This window comes from Meleagris gallopavo, chromosome 7, assembly GCF_905368555.1.
Source record: "Meleagris gallopavo chromosome 7, MGAL_WU_HG_1.1, whole genome shotgun sequence".
Lineage (NCBI taxonomy): Eukaryota > Metazoa > Chordata > Aves > Galliformes > Phasianidae > Meleagris > Meleagris gallopavo.
In genome coordinates, this window is record NC_139410.1 from 18,685,737 (window position 1) to 18,708,463 (window position 22,727).

At 35.8% G+C, this 22,727-nt stretch overlaps 1 protein-coding gene across 7 annotated transcripts in view; it reads right to left on the reverse strand.

Annotated features, from left to right (window-relative positions):
* B3GALT1 (beta-1,3-galactosyltransferase 1) overlaps nucleotides 1-22,727 on the reverse strand; it is a 184,626-nt gene that overhangs the window by 76,067 nt on the left and 85,832 nt on the right. Inside the window, exon 3 of one of the 7 annotated variants that reach the window (XM_085228924.1) lies at nucleotides 4,515-4,602. The exons of the other annotated variants lie outside the window; for them this stretch is intronic. The gene's annotated coding sequence lies outside the window, so the exon portion shown is untranslated. The remainder of the gene's footprint in view (nucleotides 1-4,514; nucleotides 4,603-22,727) is intronic. 7 annotated transcript variants of the gene reach the window in all.

Here is a 22,727-nt window from a genome sequence, read left to right on the forward strand (position 1 = left end):
ATTTTGTTGGGGAATGGCCTGATGAGAGTTACTGGGTAGCTGTGTGAAGCTGAACAAACATTTCACGTCTCTCAAATTTGTAAAGGCCTTCTGCAATGCTAGTGCCTTTCAACAATGCTGGGGCTGTCAGATTTATTATGTATGTCAGAATAGTTGGTCTTTTCTTTAAAGTCCCAGCTGCTAAATCTGAGTGTCAAAAAATGCAGAGTACTAAAGGTTACCAAAAGATCTGAAAAAATGAGTAAACAAATTCTAAGTTTCAAAAATCTGAAATCAAATAAAGCCAGAAAAACAAAGCAAAAATGCTTTAAGTTCTTGATGTGTGAATGGAATCTCTACCAGTAAGGAGGTGGTAATCTGTGCTGCAAGTACTTGGGGGTCAGTTGTGTCAATTTCCCAGTGCAATATGAAAGGTGTGTGAAGTGTACACTTGTGTGTATTTTCTTTTTCCCTTTTCCTTCTCAGTAAAACCTTAGCAATTTTGGCTTTCAACAATGTAGCACTTAGATGGCTGCAACACTGCTTTAAGCAATGCTTGGAATACTTGGAATAACTGATTTATGAAAAATATGCCAATGAAGAGACACTTCCTTTTGATGCTACAGTGTTCTGTGTTTTCACTCTTCAGATACCAGGGTACTTGGGTCATTTGAATAATCCAGCTCAAAAGCAGACTGTGCTGTCTTTTACAAGAAGAGTTACTTGGTCCTGAAGAAAATATATCCCCCAGTATTTGTACGGGTTTTAAAATTCAATTGCTCCATGGTGTTTGCTTTTTATGAACATTCTAGCAAATAAAATTTATACAGAGTGCTCGTAGAAGAATACAATTTAAGTTCATACTTGAGGAGAGATATTTAGTGAACACATACTGGTTTATAAGAACAATGTTCAGGCAAATACTGAACAAAATCTAATATATGGTTCTGGTAATTAGTTTCAGAGACTGAATTTTGAATAATCAATATTCATAAAGAGTAAGCTACAAAATAGGAACTGTTTGCAGAAATTATTCTGCAACTTGTTGCAATGAATAATAAATATGAGAAAATTGTGGCACGAGCATTTCATTAGTAAGTAAAAAAGACAAAAATTGTCAACTAAATTATGAATGGCAAGTAAATTATTAATCACTTCCACAAATTTGCTGTTTGAGTGATCATATGCTGACTTTGAAATGACTCAAAGTAGGTATGTGATTTCACTAGCTTTGTGTTATTTTGATATGACAAGTTCTGAAATCAAAATTTGTGTACAATTCATAAAAGCAGTAAACAGTAATAAATCAAAATCCAAAGCACGATATTGCTCTTCTAAACACAACCATATATAAAGGCATTTATCTTAGAATTGAAGTGAACATGCTTCCTTGCATGCAAGGCCCAACTGACTGTGCTGGATTATTAATGTATCTTAATATAAATACATGACCAAATGTTTGCTGGATCCTAGGTTAGACCCCAGGTATGTAGGTGGGGCAGTCTGGCTAGTCACAGCAGTGAGCTGTAAGGGCATGCCCTCTGTGCTCGTCTTGCAGGTTCAACATTGACATGCTAATTCCTGGTAATAGTAGCTACACAGCTGCATGCTTTGGTGTGAACTGACGATATGATCATCAGTTCATGCTATTTTCTTCAAATACAGTTGGACTTTCGTGCCAGTAAGTGCTGCTGATGAGTTACCACTCAGGTAACAGTGATCCTTGAAATGATGCTTGTAACCTACTTATGTGCTGCAGCGTAAACATAGTGATACTTTATGACTGGAGACAAATGCAGGGAAATCAGAACTTTGTCTTATAAGGACAAAATTACTTTAGGCCTTCTGGGCTTTTACTCATTTATCTATAAATGCAGTGAGTATACATCTGTGCTGTAAAGATTTCTCATTGTTTATTAAGTTTTTGTGAGAAATAATTCTGGAAATTAGGAAGACGTGTTAGTATTCATCACACAAAAACACATTTTTAAGCAGAATTGTTAAAAAAAAAAAATTCATTATTTGAGCTGTGTGTACTCAAAGTAAGCTCACTGAGGCAGAAATTGCATTTACCTTATCACAAATTTTCTAATATCTTACACAGCATTAGGGTGCCAGATCTGAAATGACACTCTGAAAACCACTTTACATAAATAACTAAAAATGCCACGTTTTCTGACACAGTTTATCAGTAAAAGCTATTTCCAAAATGTCTTCGTGGAATGAACAATCCAGTAATAGGAGCTTTACCAAAATGAACAAAGAGTAAAATAGGACTCCTTTGGAAACTTGCAGAATACTTAATTTGCGCAGGAGTCTATAAATTTGCCTGCACTCCTCAACAGCTGGCAGATTTTAGGGGTTTTCTCGCAGTTTTATATCCAATAAAGTGGAAATGCAGTTTTGAGAGGATATTCCTTCCCGCATATCGCAAGACCATATGCTGCTTTTACAAATGACTGTATTACTTTCAGATACCAGTTTGGACGCTACTGAAAATGAAATGTGAGCATTATTAAGCAGATGTGTATATCACATGCGTAGAGAGCGATAGATGACAGTTTACCATGTCCCTGTGAGCTATTTTTTTTCACAGCTCACAGAAGCTTTTATTTCATTCCCATCTCCCAAAAGTTTTTTTGAAAGGTTTCTTTGCACATGTGTTTTTTTGGGCATCTTCCCACTTTTAAGATACAAATGCTTTTGATTCCTAGATGAACGTGTTCAATGTCTAGTGCCTAGAGTTTCATATCTCTATGCTGTTTAGGGAAGGAATAAAAGCTTCACTTGAGTTCATATCATATTTTCTTCCTGCTGTTATGCTGGGAATGTTAGGTTAGCGTTGGTTGAATTTGGTGTTAAATAGGAACTACAAATGTTGTTATTAGAAAGATAGATGATAGATTCCTGAAAAGTCATACAGTTATTTTTACCTGTTGCACTGGAAAATGATCACAATCCCTGTCTTCTAACAGTGAAGCTTATGCATGAAAATGCAGTATGTATAAAGCTTATTTCAGTATCTGGTTATTCAATATGCATAGAATGTACAAACAGGCAGCTGGAAACTCTTTGCTTTTACATACGTATGTCCAGGAAATAAAGAGCTTCGACTTAATGTATTTTTAACTAATTCCTGGAGCCACTGCAGTATTATTGATCATGAGAAGTAATCACCTTTATCTCATTCTGTCAAAAGCTCTGCCACCATGGGTAGCAGAACCTGATGTCTGGGATACATGATGAACTTTCACTTATCTGATAATTCCTGAATGCTCACCTTTCCTTTGCGCTGTGGAACCATAATATTCCTGCACTGAACAAAGAGAAGGTGGTTGAGTTTTACATCTTTTCTCCTCAGTCATCAGAAAAACATTAGATATAAAATTAAACATGCATGTGTTGGAGACTTATGAGAAAAATTTGAGTTAACAGCTTCAGTTTCTGGTGCTGATCTTGGCAGTTAGGCAGTTAGAAACTGTTATGTCTGTTCTTGCTTTGAAACAAGTAATCTTTGCTTCTGAGTAAATGATTTGTGGATAATAGTAAGGATCATTTTATATCTAGTAATATAATGTGGAAGACCATAATTCCAAATTACATTAATTTGTCATATGGAACTGTAAAGTTTTAGAAAACTGTATGATCTCTTTATTCTGGATAATGGTGATTTCACTCCCGAGACTAGCTCTGACTATTAGACATTGCATCCAATGAAACTGTAGGAATTTATGAAAATATCAGTTTCAGAAAGGAGTTTCCAGTAGCCTACCTCAACTTAAATCTAGGCTGATGAACAATCTGAGGAACTGAAAGAATATATTTCTTTTTGTAAATACTGTACTTTGTGTACAATACTCAGAAACTACATTTAGGGTAACACTTAATAAAATGTGTGAAGAGATGGAAAATGCAACATCATATTTCAGACCGTGCTAGTCTCATTTTAGTCCTCAACAACTTACCAGGTAATTGGATAAGTGTGCTGATAGAAATACAGGCATGCTTACTTCTGACAGGCCCATTGGTTTAGCTTCCCCTGCACATCCTAACATCTGAATTCTGCTATTGTTTCACTGAAATCATTGTTTTGCACATGATTAGATTTTTTTAAATTGGCAAATTGTCATTTAAAACAAAATATTAGCATTATTTATCTTTGCATGCTTTGATGGACTGTATAGGACAATTTGGCTATGGCATGCTGTAGTTCTGTGTCCTGTTGTTTCTACTCTATGTAGGAGTAAACAAGCTGTGGTTCTTGTTTTCATTAGTGCACACTCCTGACAAAGGTTTTTTTCCCGATAGCAGGTATCCAGAAATGGGCTATGGGTATTTCAAGGTTTGTAGTCTCTCCTTGAAAAGCACAAAATTGCTAGCTAGCTGAGGCAACAATGGGATTAATAAGATAGGGGGTTATAATCAAAACATTTTCAAAGTACCACTAAAAAGAAAATGCCGTGACTTGATCTCAAATGATATTTAATGCCATGTCTACATCCTTATAGAATTAATCTGATAACTTAATAACTTACTTTATGGAACATCTTTTTTTCTAATAGTCACTTTGCAGTCTTGTTCTTCATGTTCACTAGTGGCTGCATCATATTTCTTCTGTTCAAACTATGAGAACAGCCAGAGAAGGGATTATCAGTATCCAATTTAGCCTTTAATTCTCAATCATGTATGCAGGATTCACTGCAAACAATTGTGCGAAACAGACATGATCTCAAAAGTTAGAATTCTAAGATTTCACTGTTGCATCTTTCTGTTTTAATTTAAATCCATTCCACTGGGAATGAAGCAGTCTAGTTTTCTTTCTATTTCTATATTTACTTGATTTCCCTTGTGGTTTAAATCTGCTAACACGTCACTTTCCTCACCTCTTTAGAAACTTCAGTGATGGCTTTTCCCCTTCCATTAAAAATCCTTGTTTCTAAGATTTTTTTTCCTGAGTAAGTTGGCCAATTTCTAGTCAACTGAGTTTTGCTGCATCTTCACTCATTAGAATCTCCACAAGGTTTAAGTGGAAGACTGACTGTCACAGTTATTTGTGCTGAAAGTTGTCAGTGTTGGAACAATGGTCACTGTCAGCTCCCCGGTGTCTTTGTTAATGTGTATCTCTAGCATGTTAGATAAATGAGAGTTGTTACAGTGTTAGTGAATAATATGATAAAAGCAAAATAACTTAAAGGAAAGTCAAGCTCCATTATTACCCTTTCAGCTTGCTGGAAGACAGAATATTCTGATTCCTTATAAAACAGTTAAAAATAATGTTGTTGACCAACAGGAGCATTTTGAATACAGTACTTTGTTAAACAAAGCTGCATGGATTAGTTGTGTTCTAAAACTGGTTTTGTTCTTGCCTTCAGTGTTAGTGTACTGCAGTTGCAGGGTTGCTCAATATCTAAAAGTTGGCTTACAATCTTTAGTCTTTCTTTGCTTAAATTGTCTAACTTTCATTCTTTTGCTGGCTCACAGGGCATCAGACTCTCTCCTGTTCCATAATAAATGTTAGATACACAGGGTTTGGACAGAGCTGTATTCTAATTCCTCAGCCTTCTGGACTGGCTCTTTTCTCTCTGAAATGAATGATATTACAATCTTCTACACTCTACTGCTTCTTTTACTGCTAAGGAAAGGCAAGTGTCTTTTTATTGCAAACAAAACTAAGGTGGACATCCCCGTTCTGCCTTGCCATGCAGACTGAAGCCCTTTCCCCTCCTTTCACAGATGCAGTGAAAACTGTGCAGATGCATCCTTCTTTGCTCCTTGTTGAAGCAATTTCTTTACTGATCTGTCTGTCCAAACAGCTTTACTTATTAAAACAACTGTAAAAATAATTCATACCAATTCTCTTCCAGCTTCTCACCCTCAGTGTTTTTGCCTGCTGTACATCCAGTTGGTGCCTTATTTTTGGTACCAAAATACTTCATTTTAGCAAATTGCTACATGTTGTAGTGATAGATTGGCAAATAAACGTTTCCAATCATGTAACAATAATTAAAAAAAAAAAAAAAAGGCATGACATGAATAGCTAGCGAAGTTAAAGGATTGTGCAGTCAAAGGTCAGAATAATTTTGGTACTTTGAGTACTTCTCAAAAGGTTAACTCATCCATTTTAACTTCAGTGGCATTTTGTGGCCTTTGAGAGAAGCAAGCAGGTCTGTACCAGTGGAAGATTAAAATACTCTCAACCTGGACTTTAGGATGCTTTGGGAGAAGATGCTGAGGGAATTTGCATATTCAGATTTCTGTGTAGCTTAACAGCTGTCGCTACTTATTCTGAAATTCAGTGGACCTTCTTGACAAGTTTTTACAGAAGAGGGAGAAATTAGTTTCCTTGTTTAGAGTTTGGAACAATTTTGTTTTTTTTTAATGTTCTAAAACTACGAAAAATAATTAACTGTTGCTCAGTTGGTGCTATGCAGTCCTTAAGGTAACTACTGAGATTTGTTTTTATAGTTACACATGTAACTGTAGGTCATTTCAAGCTGAATAATTTTAAATGATTGTAGATGCTTCTGTTTGAGTTTTTTAGAGGAAAAACATCAAATTACAAGAAATTACTAAACCATATGTAAATCCTAAGATCCTAAAAGCATACATGCATATCTGTTTATTAAAAAAAAAACAAACACGGGAAGTAGCAGGACCAAAAAAAGGTCAAAAAGTCCTTAAAAACTGTGTTATCCTTTTCAGCTGACCAGTAATGTTAGGCTTCTGCAGCCATGCAAGGTGTGGATCATAGGCAGGATTAAAGAATGTTATGGTTAAGATAAAGAGTTAGAGCAGTTGTGCTGACGCATATTTCTCCAGTATGGACATTTTGTTAAAGGGAATAAATACTGTACCCAGCTGCGAAGATCCCAATTAGGCCTGAAGGATACCAAGATAGAAATGAAGCAAGACTGTTGTTTTTTTTTTTTTTTTTTTTTGGGGGGGGGGGGTTGGTCATAACATTTCTTGTAATCTCACCATTGTCTTTAATAATATTTAGAGGACCTTTCTAAACTCTCCTGCTGAGATGTATTCATTACTTATGTAATTCCAGTTGTGGTTTGTCTTAAATGTTGCTGATATTGCAAGGCTTGGAATGGATTAACACTGATCATCCATTAAATCCAGTATGCATGCCATAATATCTGGAGCAAATAAATTCCAGTGCTTGCCTGAGACTAAATTAAAATGTTGTTTATTGCTAAAAATGTCTTTACTCTTACTCCATTTTTTTTCTACGTTCAATGTTTTATCTGCCTGGTGTGTCCTGAAGGGCCCAAAATTTGAACCTCTTTCCTGGATAATATTTTCTAAGTTTTTGGGTTGCTTTTTGAAAGGCAGTTCATTTTCATTCATTGAATGAATGCTATAACTATACCTTCCTCCCCCCATACGGGAAACAAAAGTAATTTTTACTCGTAAGCCGACAGTTAGATTAAAAGCCTATACAAGCATCAGGGAGAAAGGGAGCAGGTAGTCTCTTGGTCAAGTACACCTTGGTCTTCCTATCTGTAAGGGATCTCTTTCAGGTGGTTGAAGCTTATCCACTTCGTTTCCATGCAATTGTGCTGCTGGTGCCCAAAGTAGCAGAGAGGCAGATCTGTCTGTCCTGGGCAGGAACAAACTATAAGAAATCTGGTATCTGAATTTCATCTGGTAATGGCAAAACCTCTATTCTGCTAGAAAGCATACCCTGGTTTGAATGTGAAACTTATTTGCTGTCTTTTCTGTCTTGTACTCTATATGAAGTTAATGTATTCCTAAATTTAACCAGTATGTTGAAAAGCAAATTTCATTTTACCTTCCTCGTGTATCTTCATGTATTCTTATGTCCAGCTCTGCTGCTGGCCATCCTGTTCATTATTCTGACCTGTCACGACAGGCTGATTTCTATACTGTTCACTCTTTTTCTCCTCATTTTTTCTCACCAATAGCCTCTCCAGCTTCTCGAAGACCAAGTTCTTTTCTAGCCCCCTTTTAAACCTCTTTCCCTCACCACATCAGACCTGTGTTTAAAACTTGAATAATTGCCTTCATTTTTGTCTGCTGCCCTGCTCACTGCTTGTCAATCTTCTTCCCGTGTCTTTTGATTTTTTCCTATTTTTTTTTTCATTTTGACATCTTCATTAATGCTTTCATCTTGTCAGAATTAAATTTCCTGTCTCCTCACTGCATACACTATCTCCTGTATCATTTTTTTTCCTTTTATATCTATCCTAAAAGTAGTTCTGTGAGTTCTTTCTGTCTCTTTCCCGATATTGGTCCTCTTCACTTTGTTCTTTTTCCATTTCTTTATGCTGAAATTAGTTATCAAGTGTCTCTTGCATTTTTTTTTAACTTTGTTAGTCAGCATTAACATATACTGGCATACAACTTCTACTTTTTAAATACTTATTTAGAAAACACTTGTTAAAAAGGTGGATATTTTTTCTTTATAAAAAGTACAATTTTAGAATACTTGCTATTACCATAATAACTATTTACATAAAATATGTGATATTTTGTTTATTCTGCAGCATTTTTGAATCCAAATGTGCATACTATGTTTTTTAATATTATTAAAATATTTTTGTCAGCTAAAATGTTTTGAAAGCATGGCCTCAAAAGAAATCAAGTACATACATGTATGCCTCTTCAAATATCCAAAGGGAAATTTAGATATGGCTGTGTGCTGTTCGCACTCCTTTTGTACATGCATTATAGAATACTGTGTGGTAAGCACTAACGTTACTCAGAGACACCTGTAATTATTCTCTCATGAAGTACAACAATGCATTATAACATCCCAGTCCAGTGTAACAAGACACGATGGAATACCAACAAAAGATGCTGGAGAAGATTGAACGCAGTGTCTTGTATGATCTGTTGGGCTAAGCCTTGTGCAAGCATGGCTATTTTATGCCATTACTTGTGCATTTACCCAAATATGGGCTGTGTTGGTATAACATCCACAAAACTTGGTGTTCCTGAATTTAGGACATAAAACCTCGGAAGTCCATTTATTCAAATTAAGGGCCTGTATTCTAACTGGTACAGTGAGGAATGCAAAGGGCAGAAAATTGACTAACTAGGCAAGGTGGACTTGTATCTAGCTAACTTTTGGTGCAGGCAGAAGAAGCCCAAGGCTGCCTGCAGGACACCAGGCAGCCTAATTCTGTTACTCTCTTCCTTTTATTGAATGCACCCAGATCATGAGAACAGCTCAGGTTGGATGTGATTAAGCAAAAGGTAGAAAAGGGTAAAAAGTTTCTTAACAGCTTTCCTGGATGCACTGTAATACGTCTGTGCTCTGAGGCACCTAATCCAGAATTACTTTCCATCTTTCTGCAATGTCACTATGGTGTATAAACACAACTGCATTCCATTCAGGATTCAAACCACTTTGGTACTTGGTGTCCAATGTTCAGCTTAAGGTAGTGACCAGCTGTGACATATCTGCTTAATACCTTTTTAGGGGTCATGAGTTATCATACTGGAACAAAATTTCACTTTGCAGCACGAATTAGTCTCTGTGATAGAAGCAGTACTGTCACTGCCCTTCCTTAGATGCCATTTTTGAAAATTTCTGTGTTATTTTACTACAAATCACTTTTTACATTTGCAGTCTTGGCTACCTCACAGTAGTACTTTTCTAGTTGATTTTTTTTTTCCCCCCCTGAAGAATTTCTGGAAAATGTGGTTTTCCTTTTTTTGACAATGCCTTTCTTGACACCCTTTGAAGAGAGGAAAGGAAATGCTATTGTTTACTGTGGATGAAGATGTAATTACTGAATCTTAGTCTCATTTAGTACAAAAGACTTAAAGAATTTTGTGTTTGTCACACAATACTTGGATATACCTTAGTGCTCTGGCAATTGCTTCATTAAAGAAGCTGATATAAAAGAAACAATGGTTCTGGTTCTTTACCTGATAAACTCATGTATCATCCAGTGAGTTGGAAATTCAGATGACAAATAAATATACCCTCTTCTGTTGTAGTATAAAAAAAACACACAGTGAAGTATCTGAAAACTAAGACTATGTGAAAGACTGATTTTTCACAGCTGAGGTGGAGTTCCAAAGGAGAGAACAAATTTGTTTGGATTAAGTACTTTTATTCTCAAGAAAATGGAGAATAAGAACTTTTGATTTAATACAAGATCGTTATTTATTAGAAAACTGTAAATATGACAGCATGTTTTAAAAAGTATTTACCATAAGATTTTGGAAGATACAGAGCAGGAAAGATCATCACAACTTCTCATTTAGTATTTTACTTTGAAAGGCCTGCACAGTTATGGAGGGCAGGAGACAGAAGCTGAGTGTCAGATCTGAGACCTGGAATATGTGGAGTGGGCATGCAATGGCTGCTTCAAAGTGAACTAAGTATTAACAGACAAAAAAGAAAAAATAGCCAGTAGTGTTGAGCCTAATGTCATGTCTGAGTGGGAAAGAGAGGGTCAGGTTAGGCTAATAGAGAGAACTGAACAGCTCTTTCCTACATTTTGGGTGACCATCTAACTCTGAATTGCCTGTAAGGCTTAATATGCAACACATCAGTATTTTTCATGGCTTGTCTGAATAGCTCCTTTCAAAATTTTCTTCTTTACCTTGACCTGATATTTTGACATTTTTTACAAATTTTCCATCAAATATATGCTATGTTTTCTGAATGGTTCCTCCCACGTTAATAATGTGCTTCAGCCTTGGCTGCCTGGCTCTGGCTAAATCTGTTGAAAGAGCGCTAGCATTAAATCTTATTAGAGTATATTCTTAATCTGGAGATTAGTGAAGTTAGATTGTGATTTGAGTGTGTTTCATCTTTTCAGAAATCCTTTATAGTTGGAATAACTGCAAATGTTGTGCTAGTGATTAAATGCAGGCATGGAACTGACACAATAGCTGCCAGTTAGAAGGTACTTCATGTTAAAAGATATCTTCTTTTAGGCACTTTAAAACTTTCTGTAAAGTAGTATGCTGAAAATTTTAATTTTCCATCTTTCAGCTCACAAGCAGATATTTATTTATTTATTTATTGGTGCTTAAGGCTTTTAAACTCCATTTCCTTCCCTCAGTTAACACAGGAGTAGGCAAAATTCATTTTCTCTTATTTGTTTCATTACATATTCTTCTAGATTTTTTTCATTGTTTTTTTGGATTGAAGAGATTTTATTGAGGAACAAGTATTACGTATCTGAAGAAATGTATTTTTAAATAAAACCTGGAAAACTCATCATGACACTGAGAGGTAGGTTAGACAAATTATTCAATGCATAGAAAAGAGTGCCAGTGTGAATTTTGTGACCGTTAGCTTTTTTACTTTAGATACGTGGAATATAATGTTACAAGAATGTATAATTGCTGCAGGCTGATTTAGGATGAGATGTAAGAAGTCACAGATCTCAAACTTAATGCAGGATTCCAGGAAATAAGCAAATGGAGATATCATATGGAGACAAATCACGTGTCCAGCTCCCAATTCCTAATTGGTCAGTTAAAAAGAAAAGCCAAGATACAACTTCAGTTGCATATTAAGAAAGGTTTATTCTTGAGAAATTCTGCAAGGCTAGCTTGTTCATTCTTCCCTCTGGAGGACCTAAAATGCACAGGAATCCCAAGATAGTTATTTTTAGCTAGCATAAGGTCTCATTTCCACTGTTGAAGACATAACGAAGGCCAGGATGTCATTAACTACAAACTTATTTACCATCTGCATAGTAGTCTCTGTAGGAACATGGCTGCATCTCTATAAAGTCTTACTGATTTAGGTCTCCTCAAATTCTACCAGAATCTTCCATTTGGCTGAGCAGCTTGACTTTTTAGCGTTGGCTTTATTAACTCTATTTCTGCAGAGAAAAAAATTAGTTTTCTTTTAAGGTACAGAATTGCTCTTACGATTTCCATTTTAGTACTGAAATACCTCATCTACATCTCTTGCCTCTCCTCTTCCCAGACAGAGTTTATCAGTCCTATGCAACTTACAGTTCACTGGTTCTTCAATTCCTCTACCCATTAAGCTTAAGAAACTCTTGCAAGTTTGAGAATTGCTTGTGCTTCATTTACACATATTACCTGCAGCAGTGTTAACTGGACACTATGGGCATTTAGGTGCTCAGCAGACTCAGCTGCTCTCAGCACATGCTTGCTGAGACTCTTGTTGGATGAAGGCCTGACTGCTGGGGGGGATATGATTCATGCTCAGGAGTGGTGGCAGTTTTTTGAGGTTAATTGTGTTTAATTGAATCTGACTCTATTTTCAGATAAATTGTGTAATATGTTCACTTGAATTTGCTATCTACCTTTCACTTCTTGGTTTTAAAAAGCCAAAGAAATTGCATAAAAAAGAATCATGCATTGTAATTATTGCTGGCATTTAAATAGAGTAAGGAATTAAAATCCTATCTCAAAGATAAGGTCTTGGTGGTGTTTTTGACAGAAACTTGGCTATAACATACAGAATATATATATATATTCTGTGTGCATGTATATATGTATGTATAGTAGCAGAAATAGAAGAGCTTGAAAACTTTATTACTGGTGTGTTTTTAGACAAAAAGAAAGCTTATGGGAAATATGAAGACATGATACAAAAATATATAGTAAGAATGTAGGCATATAAAATTAGGCAGAGGACAGAGGGCTTTTTTAAAAGCGCCTTGATGTTGGGGGAAAAAAGGAATACACTGAGCTATAATATCGGTATGTATATGTGTAAGTATTCATGTTCTCATACATATGAATTACTTCTGTCTTCCCCAGTAAATACATTTTTAAGAACTGCTACCGTGGAAGCTAGTGGTAAAATTCCCATCAATTTTAATGGCAGTGGAATCAGACCCTAGCTGTATTTTGTCATAAATATTTTCTAACTTACAGCATTAAGATTGGGGGTGTGTGTTTATAGTGAATTATTTCTACATAGCCTCAAAACTTTATTCAGCATTATCTTGAAGCATTAGATAACTGTTATCACTGTTACTTCACTTGAAGCCATAAGAAACATGTCTTCAAAAGAAAAGTCAGTGTGACTGTGAACACTTGCAGTTGCCTGCCTGCTCCACTCAAACAGATCCAACTGCATGTGACAAATAACTGCTTGCACGGCTGAAGGCTATTGAAAAGGAATTGCTTGCATCTTCCTTTGTGTGTGAGAAGAAAACATTTATCAGTGCTTATAGAAACAACAAACCTCTGGCAAGTTCTGATGGAAAGTTGTACTGCAATACTTTTTCAAAAGGAGTCTATTTTAATATCTGGGAAATACAACTACATGAAAGAAACCACCAATATAGCCCCAAATGTATGCCTCTTTCCGTTTCCATAAGTACTATATATTTGTCTGGCCTTCTGAAGTCTGTTTCCTTGTATTCTTCATATAGGAAAGTCTCATAATATATTCATCTTCAGTGAGTGAGGTTGGAGAGGGGGTAAAAAAGGTTTCCTTTCTGTAAGAAGTTGATAGTGCTCGGTGCACTTTATTTCACAGTGTTCCTGAAGAAACTTTTATTATTTTCTTTGTATTAAAAAAGAGAGAATTGTAATTAAAAATTTTAATTGTAAATGTAAATTGTAAATGTAAAATTTAGATGGGCAGTTGACCAAGTGTAGGAACTGTTTTTCCTGCATAATATTTTTTCTTAAGCCTCCCTTCCCTGTAGATGGACATTGCCTCAGTCTGCTTGAGGATTAGTATTTATATATGTTACCATGGTATTATCATCACTTCAACATGTTTGCAGTGGTCGTGTTTTATCTCTGACAATCCAAGGAAGAAAGGTTGTAAGCAAAGAGGGTACTTTGCTAAAACCTGCTGATACAACTGAAATAGATGTGTATTTGTGAAGAGAAAGTTTTCCAGGTTTCTTTCTCCAGATTGATTTGATAAAGTGCATTCTCTCTGCTACGAACTTTGTTTGCCTTGTAACAATTACGTCTGTCACAACTCAATGCTTGGTAAGACAAACTCTCAGTGGTGTATGTTAATTTACAGCAAAGGGCAGTGTTTTGACTTGCTGAGCGTGTCTTGTGTCACGTTATTAGATTGATAATAAGAAGAATGTATTAAAAGTCAGTGTGCTACTTATCAGGAGGAAAGTTTTCTAGGGATTAGAATTTAAATAAAACTGACAAGCTAGCACAGACTTTGTAAGGGAAAAAAAGTCAGGCCCTTAATATCCATTAATATAATTCAACTACAATGAGGAGAGAATGGATTACTTCAAGTTGTTTATCGATAATTATGTTTTACTGAATAGAAGAATAATGCAAGGCCACTCAGAGTAACTACAGTTATCTTCTTATTAGGATCTGTAACTTCACTTAAACCTGTGTGTGCCGGAACCATGTGATATTGGTTTATTTTGGATGGTGTGTTTTTTCTGAATTTTTACATCACCTACCTCAAAGGACCCATTCTTTATCTGTTAACACAAATTACCAAAAAAAAAAAAAAAGTTAACTTTGCAGGTGGGTGCATGATAGAGATAGAATTTCTTGTTTTTTATCTATAGGTAATTATCATTTCCTTCAGAAACTGCACTGTTGGGAGATACACACCAAGAAAACTTTATTAGTCTCTCTGTTGATAGTTGAAGTTAATCAACACTGTGCTTATGCATTCTTTCAAATTAAACGATTTGTTACATTAATTTCCTTTTGGAGGAAGAAAAATGATAAATTTTATTTTCCAGTTTTGCAAATGATTCTGAAATATTGTTGCAGAAAACCACTGATAGTCACAGTGGAAGAATAAAGAAAGGAAAACAGAATGTAACAAAGGATTGAATTTGGAGAGTTTTGCTGTAGTTCTGGAATGTCATCAATGAACCAGTCTTGGACAGCTAAAAGCCAAAATAGAAGCTAAACTTATTATTGCAAAACACAAAGATTGCAGGGAAATTTCCTAGGAGTTTATGTAGAGCTTGAATCAAGTCTTAAATTCTCACTTCAATTGAATACTTGCTCAATACATGTTCAAAAATCAAAATATTTTTCTGCCCTCGTTTAAAGGCCATAGCAGCAACAGTCCACAAACTGAAGCCCTTCAGTGAGAGTGGCAACATTTCTCAAAAAAAAAAAAAAAAAAAAAAAAGTTGCTATCTGGAATAGAGTGAAATATATTACTGCAAGACACCAAACTACTAATTATTGTTTTCTGCATTAAAATGATAAACGTGCCTTTTCTGGGTAGAGATTCTGGTGTAAATCTTAGACAAAGGCTGATGGTAACATATACAAGCAGTAGCTAATCCTTAATGTCCTGTTCTCCTGGGGAGAGAGGTTTGTGATGTAAAGGGCTGCTTAGAGCATTTGTTTACTTTTTCTGATTTCTAATGTAATCACTGAAAGAGCAACATTCCCAGGGGGGAGGGAGGGTTGGGGAGGAAAACAACACACAAAACCCCAAACTGCTTTTCATTTGTAGCTGATATGCTTGTAAAAATAGTTTTCCAGTGTGCACATGTGGTTAGAAAATGATGCAGAAATACAGCCAAAACCAACCTGGCACTCTCTTCAGCAGAGAAGGAAAACTGTCTATTCTCTTGGAATGGCAAGGGGCAGATTTGCAGTGCTGGCCAAGCAGGGTTCAGTCGGTGTGGAGAGAGCTTGGAAGGGGAGGGAAGATGTGGGGCATTGGTTGGAGAGGTCAGTGTCTGTCAGGAAGCGCTCTCCCTTTCCCTGTACGCACACTGTTGTAGCCTATTTCTGAGGACCTCTACATTTTCCTCTCGTTCATGAGCACGTGAGCTTCAGTTAGCTCTCTGCTGTGGCAGGAGACAAAATGGCATGAACCAATCCCTACAGACTCCATTCTAAATGCCCAAGCTGTTACCAAGGGTACAAGGGTGAGAAGAACACGGAGCAGGTGAGGGGGGACCAGAAAGTGAGGCTTTCTAGTTTTCCCATCAGCCCACAGAAAAGAGGAAGGAAGGACAGAACCTGCGTGGACCAGCTCAAGCAGCTCTAGCTCCTTGCTGGTTGGAGACGATGAGGGCACATGCCATCAGCAGAAGGTTGTACAAGCAGGGAGCGAGCATTCAAAGTCAACGTCCATCTCACCCGGCGCACGCAGGGCAGCAAACTTGTGTGAGTAGCTAACTGCTCTGTGCCAATACAGCCTGACAGCTCTGGCCCTATGGCTTCTTTACATTTGGATAAGTTTGCCAGTATATATTCATCTTGTCATTAAAATACAAGTGTTAACTGCGTGTTTGCTTCTTAAAGAAATTGGAGTTGTGCAAAAGGAATTCTGGAGGTATTTAGCTGCAGTTCTCTGTGCGGAAAAACCTGACTCTTTCTGTTAACATAAACGTATCCCAAAGAAATAGAAATGAAAACAGATGAACTGGCTTGAGCTCTGGAATATTTATCTTCCCTCTCCTTTGTCCTTAAAACTACAACAATTAAAAGGAAAACTTTGTAGTTTAAGTTTTGTTTTTTTCCACTTTCTATTGGTTGGTAGATTTTGCTGATCATGGATTCCTAGCATTTTATCTGCTTCTGCCACAATGTAAACACTTTCTCTTCTTCTGTATTAGGCCTCAATGCTTTATAGAGGTATTACATGAAAAGATGTATAAAATTCGGTTTTGGTGTGAAGTCCTTGCCAGTGGCATCTTCAAAGCACTGTATTTTCTAAATATTCTAAATATTTTTTAGAAGAATATCTGCAGCGTTCATTCCTGTACAAGCATTTTCTACAAAAAACAACAAAAACAGCCAACAAAAAAACACCACCACCACCAAAAAACAAAATCGCATACATTTTCTAACTTTGTACCAAAAATAACTATGAGTGTTAGAGAAGGGTGAAAATCATAGCCCAATGATTCATTCATTTATCCATCCCATAGAGCAGTTTGTGGCATACCCTGGAGTTGGAGCAGCTGGATTCATTTTTTTTTTTTTTTCAATCTGTGTGAAGGCACACAGTGTTTTTACCACCTATAAATCCTTACAGAAATATGACTTTCATAGTATAGAGTAATTATGACTTAGCAGCTTTTTTCCTTGTCATTTGAAAAGTTGACAAGATTAAGCTTTAATTTTTGCTTTTTGTTACTTGATATCCCTATACCTTCTATTTTAAAGAGACGAGAAAAATGACAAAATAGCTATTGCTGAGCGGAGTACAGCCATGTATGCTAACATCTCTCCAAGGAGCATGAACCTGACTTGGTTTACCCTGTCTTACCCTGGCAGGCAAGATGCCATCCTTTAATCCTTGTGACTTTCACAGAGATTTTTACCTACAGCAAACAGGCTGCTCTTCAGTGCTTGGATATTTGATTTGAAGCATCTGTCCTACCTAAACAAAAGACCAGATGTTCCAAGATACTGTGGACTTCTATTTCATAATAGAGTGAAATAAATTGCTGTACAAGCTTGGGCCTGTTTTGAAAGTAAAGCCATTTGCTTCATACTTACCTGAAAATATAAAAACGTTGTTCTGGAAAGCTGAAATAAGCAGTTGTACTGGTGCTTATGTGCCTGCCTTGTAACTTGTAACTTTCAGAGGTAGAAGTTGAGCATTTTTATCACTGCACAGTAGGACTTCCTGAAGATGTCTCTAAAGTGGGCATTCATATGTTGTCCCTGGCTGCTTCATGGAGATTCTACCTCAAACCCTGAAGCTAGTTGTTTTAGATTCACTCCAAGCTATACAAAACTTCCAGGTTTGGAGCCAGACAAGCAGTTAGCTGAGATTTCTCTGCTTATAACCTATGACAAGGAGTGTGTTTGCTTGTTACTCTGGCAAGAGTCTTGAACTGATTCCAAAAGTTTTTAACTCACTTTTGCCTGAAGACTATGCTGCATTTACTCCAGTGGCTCACTCTGTAAAAGTTTTGTTGAATGGCAATCTTTTGATAAAATCGTGAAGAAATATAAACCACTGAATTAATGTACGCAAATGTAAAGCATCATAAAGAAATGAGAGAGATCAACATACAAATACTTTATTATTTTGAACTCTGGTTCTTATTTAATCTGTTAGCACTGTTACAGTTGCAAAAGAACTAATGGCAGTCTATTCCTCTTTCTATAGTCAAAGGCATCAGTAATTGCAAAATGAACAATTTTATATATTTTGGTGCACCTTATTTAATTGACGTGAGCAGTTAGACATATCAGCTTGTGAGAATGCCTTCTTTTAGAATAATTTCTTAGGAGGGAACACTGTTGCATAAATCCTCAGCATTGAGGCAGCCATGGATGAAATGGCCTTTTATTAAATGTCACAAGATTTAATGTCATAGTATAACTGGGATGGAAGGATAATTGAGCTAAGCTCAACATGGCTTTTGCTGCTAACACATTATTAATCTGCAGGAGTGTTAAAATATGTTTTATAAAGGCCCTATTCACTTGAAAACTGTTGGCTCAGACGAAAAAAAATGTTTTATTGTAAAGTAGTATGAACAACAATTTTGGATTTCCTTCACAGAGTCTTTTAACCAAAAGATATACCAGAATGGAGCACAATAAGGACTTAGGCGTGCATTTTTGAAATACAGCTTAAAGGTATTTCTTTAAAATAGCAGAACTTACAGGTAGCACCCAAACACTGTAATACAGGCAGTAAGTCAGCACTGATTTCAGTTTGAATTCCCAGTTTTTAGCCCTCATTTGAGAGTTTTCTTTAAGTAATTTGACTTGATTTAAAAACAAAATGGATAAAATAGTTTCTTGCAGAGTTAATACTTTAATATAACTAATTTAGTGGCTGAAGAAGTCCTTTCATAAAACCACAGTATATGGCATTGAATACACTATTGTGTCTTGAAATTTTTTTCCATTAAGTAAAATACAATAGCAGTAGAGAAGGCTTTTGCAGACATTATTAAGTTTATGATGCTTTCCTTTTGAAATGTAATTGTATTTTCTTATGGTAAGAGTGATGTATTTATGCCATTTTTGGTAAGGAATTAATTCACGTGAGGAAAGTGACTAAATGAATCTATTTTGAAATAGATTCATTATTAGTTGATTTTTTTCCCTGACATAATTATTACCTGTTTTCCATCTGGTAGATCTAAGACCAAGAAACAAGACTATAATACATAAGTGCAAAATATACAAGTGTTCAGCTTTGCTTTTTTTTTTTTTTTTTTCCAGGAAGGCATTCTGTCTTTCATCTCACAGACTGTCTATCAGTTTTTACTGTCAAGAAACAATTAGAAATAAATCTGGAAAAAAAAATTTCCCGTATGTCTGTTAACGTTTCTCATTTGAAAAAGTGTTAGGAACAATTATAGCATGTTCCTCTTGCTTTTTTCTGTCAGTTCATTTCCAAATGGAAAATGGTTATTATATTTGCCACCTTTTAAATGAAGATGTTTTTTGCTTCAGGAAGCATTCGTCCCAAAGATGGAAAAATCTTCCAACAGAAACGCTGCAACTTGTATGCTTAAAAGTCAGGAGAGTTCCTAACCTTAAATATTTTCCAATGAAATTATATTCTCTATACGAAAGACTACTTGCACTGAAAATTCACTACATTTCACAGAGAATTTGAAATGAGTGTCACTCTACTGTGATTCAGAGAGCTACAGAGTCTGCATGATATGGGGTCTAGAGTTGTGGTTTGTTGCTTTGCCAGTATAGATTTATGAAGTTATATAGTGCCAATAATTTGAAGTACTTAGGAAGCTAAATCTTTATAAATATTCTGGAAAATGAAATCTTATGATTTAAGAGTGCTAACTCTAATTTTGAAATATAAGAGAAGTCAGCTCTTTTATTATCTTTGGTCAAAAAAATTCCTTTAAAATTTTAGAACGTGTCTGTTCCTCTCAAATACATTCCCCATTCTTAACTGGGGAAAAACAAAACAAAACAAAAACAAATAAAAAAAAGAACAAAAAAACCACCCACCTTTGGTTTGTTTGAGAATTGCTCTTTGCTTGCTACTTTTATAAGGGAAGTAAGTTTTGGGCCAGCTTGGCTCCTTGTGAATTCAAGAGAAAGAGCCATCATCAAAGTCAAAATGAATTATAAACAAGGTTTTTTGTGTTGTTTGTTTTTTCTTTTTTTAACCTCAGAACAATATGAATATTTCATACAAATTACTTATACTGAGGAGAGAGAAAGGAAGGAAGTCAAGATGCATTCGTCCAATAGACAGGAAGAAGTTCTCAGCAGAAGCTATTCCATGAAATAACAGGGACCAAGTGAGAGCTGCTTTCAGGATTAAGTTAATGTAAATTAAGCTCTGTCTAGCATGGGGGGAAAAAGCTTTTTATATTGCTATTTTTTTAATCACTATTGGTAGTCATACTGATCATGAGATAAAGCTTATTCTTTATAGAAACATTTTGTAATTAGTGTAGAAATATCAAGTAAACTTACCAAAGCAGACAAAGTAGTCTCTGGCAAAAATTAGTTGTTGTAAGTTGCATTTTGGTGTTGATGTTTATTTTTGTGGTTTTGTTTTGTTTTATGCTGATATAACTGCATTTGCCTGAGAACTTTCCTTTGTGGGAAGCTAATACTAAATTAATATTAGGCATTAATATAAAGGTTTTCAGTTTGAGTTCCCAAATTCGAAGTACCACTTCCAGCTTATTCTCTAACTTATCTTGGGAATGAGGTATGAAAACAAAAAATAATATACCTTAAAAATCTTATTAAAGGATTTTGTATTTTCAATAATTTAGCTCAAGTTGTTTCAGAACATTTTATTTAAATTTCTCAGAAACTAAAGATTCTGAGAAATTTCTTGCTCTCTTGAAACAACTTATCAAGAGTCACAGAATCATAGAATTGCAGGGGCTGGAAGGAACCTCTTCCCTGTAAGAGCAGATACCCTACCGTAGGTTGCACATGAAAGCATTGAGGCAGGTTTTGAATATCTCCAGAGAATGAAAATCCACAAGTGTTGATCTATCACCCTCAGAGTAAAGAGATTTTTCTTCATGTTCATATGGAACATCCTGTGTTCCAGTTTGTGTCCATTGCCCCTTGTACTGTCTCTGAGCACCACTTGAAAAACTCTGCCCCCCATCCACAGTCCAGACAAGGTCTTCTATGAATCTGACTTCCACTGAATGAAAATTCTTCAAATTCATAATGCTGAAGGGAAATACTTCAAGTTTATGCAAATCTTCATAATCTTTTGTAATGTTTTCCTAGGTATCTGAGCATAAAACAAAGCACATAGGGATAAGCTTAAGTATTTCTAGCAAAAATATTTCTATCACAACTGTTCTCTTCAGTCTACGCAGCTGAATGCTAGCAAATCAGCTGAGGCTGGGCAAAGGATGACAAAGCAGTCTCTAAGTTTCCAGAATGAATGAAGGCAAGTTTTAGTTTCCCTTAGTTCCTATTTTCCTGACAGTGCTCCAAGCTGCTTAGTCCTCTCCTGCTAAGACTGTAAGTTTCAAATGTAAGCAAAATGAGGGGTAAGACAGAATAAGTAATTTCCTGAATTACTAAATCATTTTCTTACAGAGGTACGCAGTCTCTTGCAGTAGAGGAGTGGATAAGTAGTCGTTCATTGAAAGAAAGGGCATACTTATCAGTGTTAGGTGCAAAGAAATAGTTCTAGCCATTGAGTCAGTCAGTGAACATCAAATCAAAGTGCCACCTGGAATAAGTCGGGCCTGAAACTCCCTGTCCCACGTGTGAAGGTACTGCTTATATTCAGGAAAACTTGAAGTGTGTGTGTGTTTTGAGTCTGTATTCGCTTAGGCTAAAAGCACAAAATTTAATTTCGCTCCTCAGGAGACTGAATTGCAAGAGTAGAAAGTAATTAACCATTACCAACTGATGTATGTTATAGTGCTGGAGAGGAAACTGCAGAGAGTAAGGAACAATTATCTCCTGGTAGTAAAGCTCTGAGGAGCTTTTCCCTGCTTATTAAACGTAAGTTATAAAAGGTAAGAGGGACAAGGCAGAGAAGGCAAATGCCTGAAATCCATGCACCTGATAAGCATAGCAATGATGTGAATATAGATGCTTAGGCATATGAAACTGAATTTTCAATTTGAAACTTTCACTCATAATGAAAAGTACCCTTCCAATGCATCAAGTTTCAGTAATAACACCTCTTTTAAACAGACCTCACTAAACAAGTATAACACGACCATAGAGGCATCTTCTGTAGTACTGAGTACCAGTTAGGGTACTGTCTCAGATGCTGAAAGCAAATAGGTTGCTTTCTTTCTATGTATTTTTGAAGGTTACCTCAAAAATCGATTAACTGAATCAATTTATTGATTTGTCATTGAATTGATGTAAGAAACTATAAATGCTTCATACACTCATAATGGTAATGTCATTTTTTAGGATCTTAAATTTAAGAGAGCTTTGGTAGCAGAGTCTGACTAATATCTCATCTTAAATGCTAAGCAACTACTGCTCTGACTAACTTCAAGCGACATTACCTTTACATACCCTTACAAAAGGTAATCTATTGTTAACTTTGTGGTTTATTGTTTAATTTTGCTGTATTGTAGCTGAATGGAATTGAATGTAGAGTGCAAGTAAAAAGGTCCCTCTTTTAGGACAGTCTGAACGTCACTGTAGTTTCAAGATATTGAGCATCACAATGGACTTTACCATAGCTGATAAAAAATTACCTGGAATGTCAAAGAAAGAATGAGAAGTGTGGATTTTGGGGAAAAGGAGTAAAAGTTCAGTGTTTAAATATTCACAAAATAAAGAAGAAAAATCTACATTTTCCTCTTGCAAAATAAATTATTTAGTCATAGAATGAGCAGCCTTCAGCCAAGAAATTCAGTTTTGGGGATGGGTTTTTGTTTGTGATA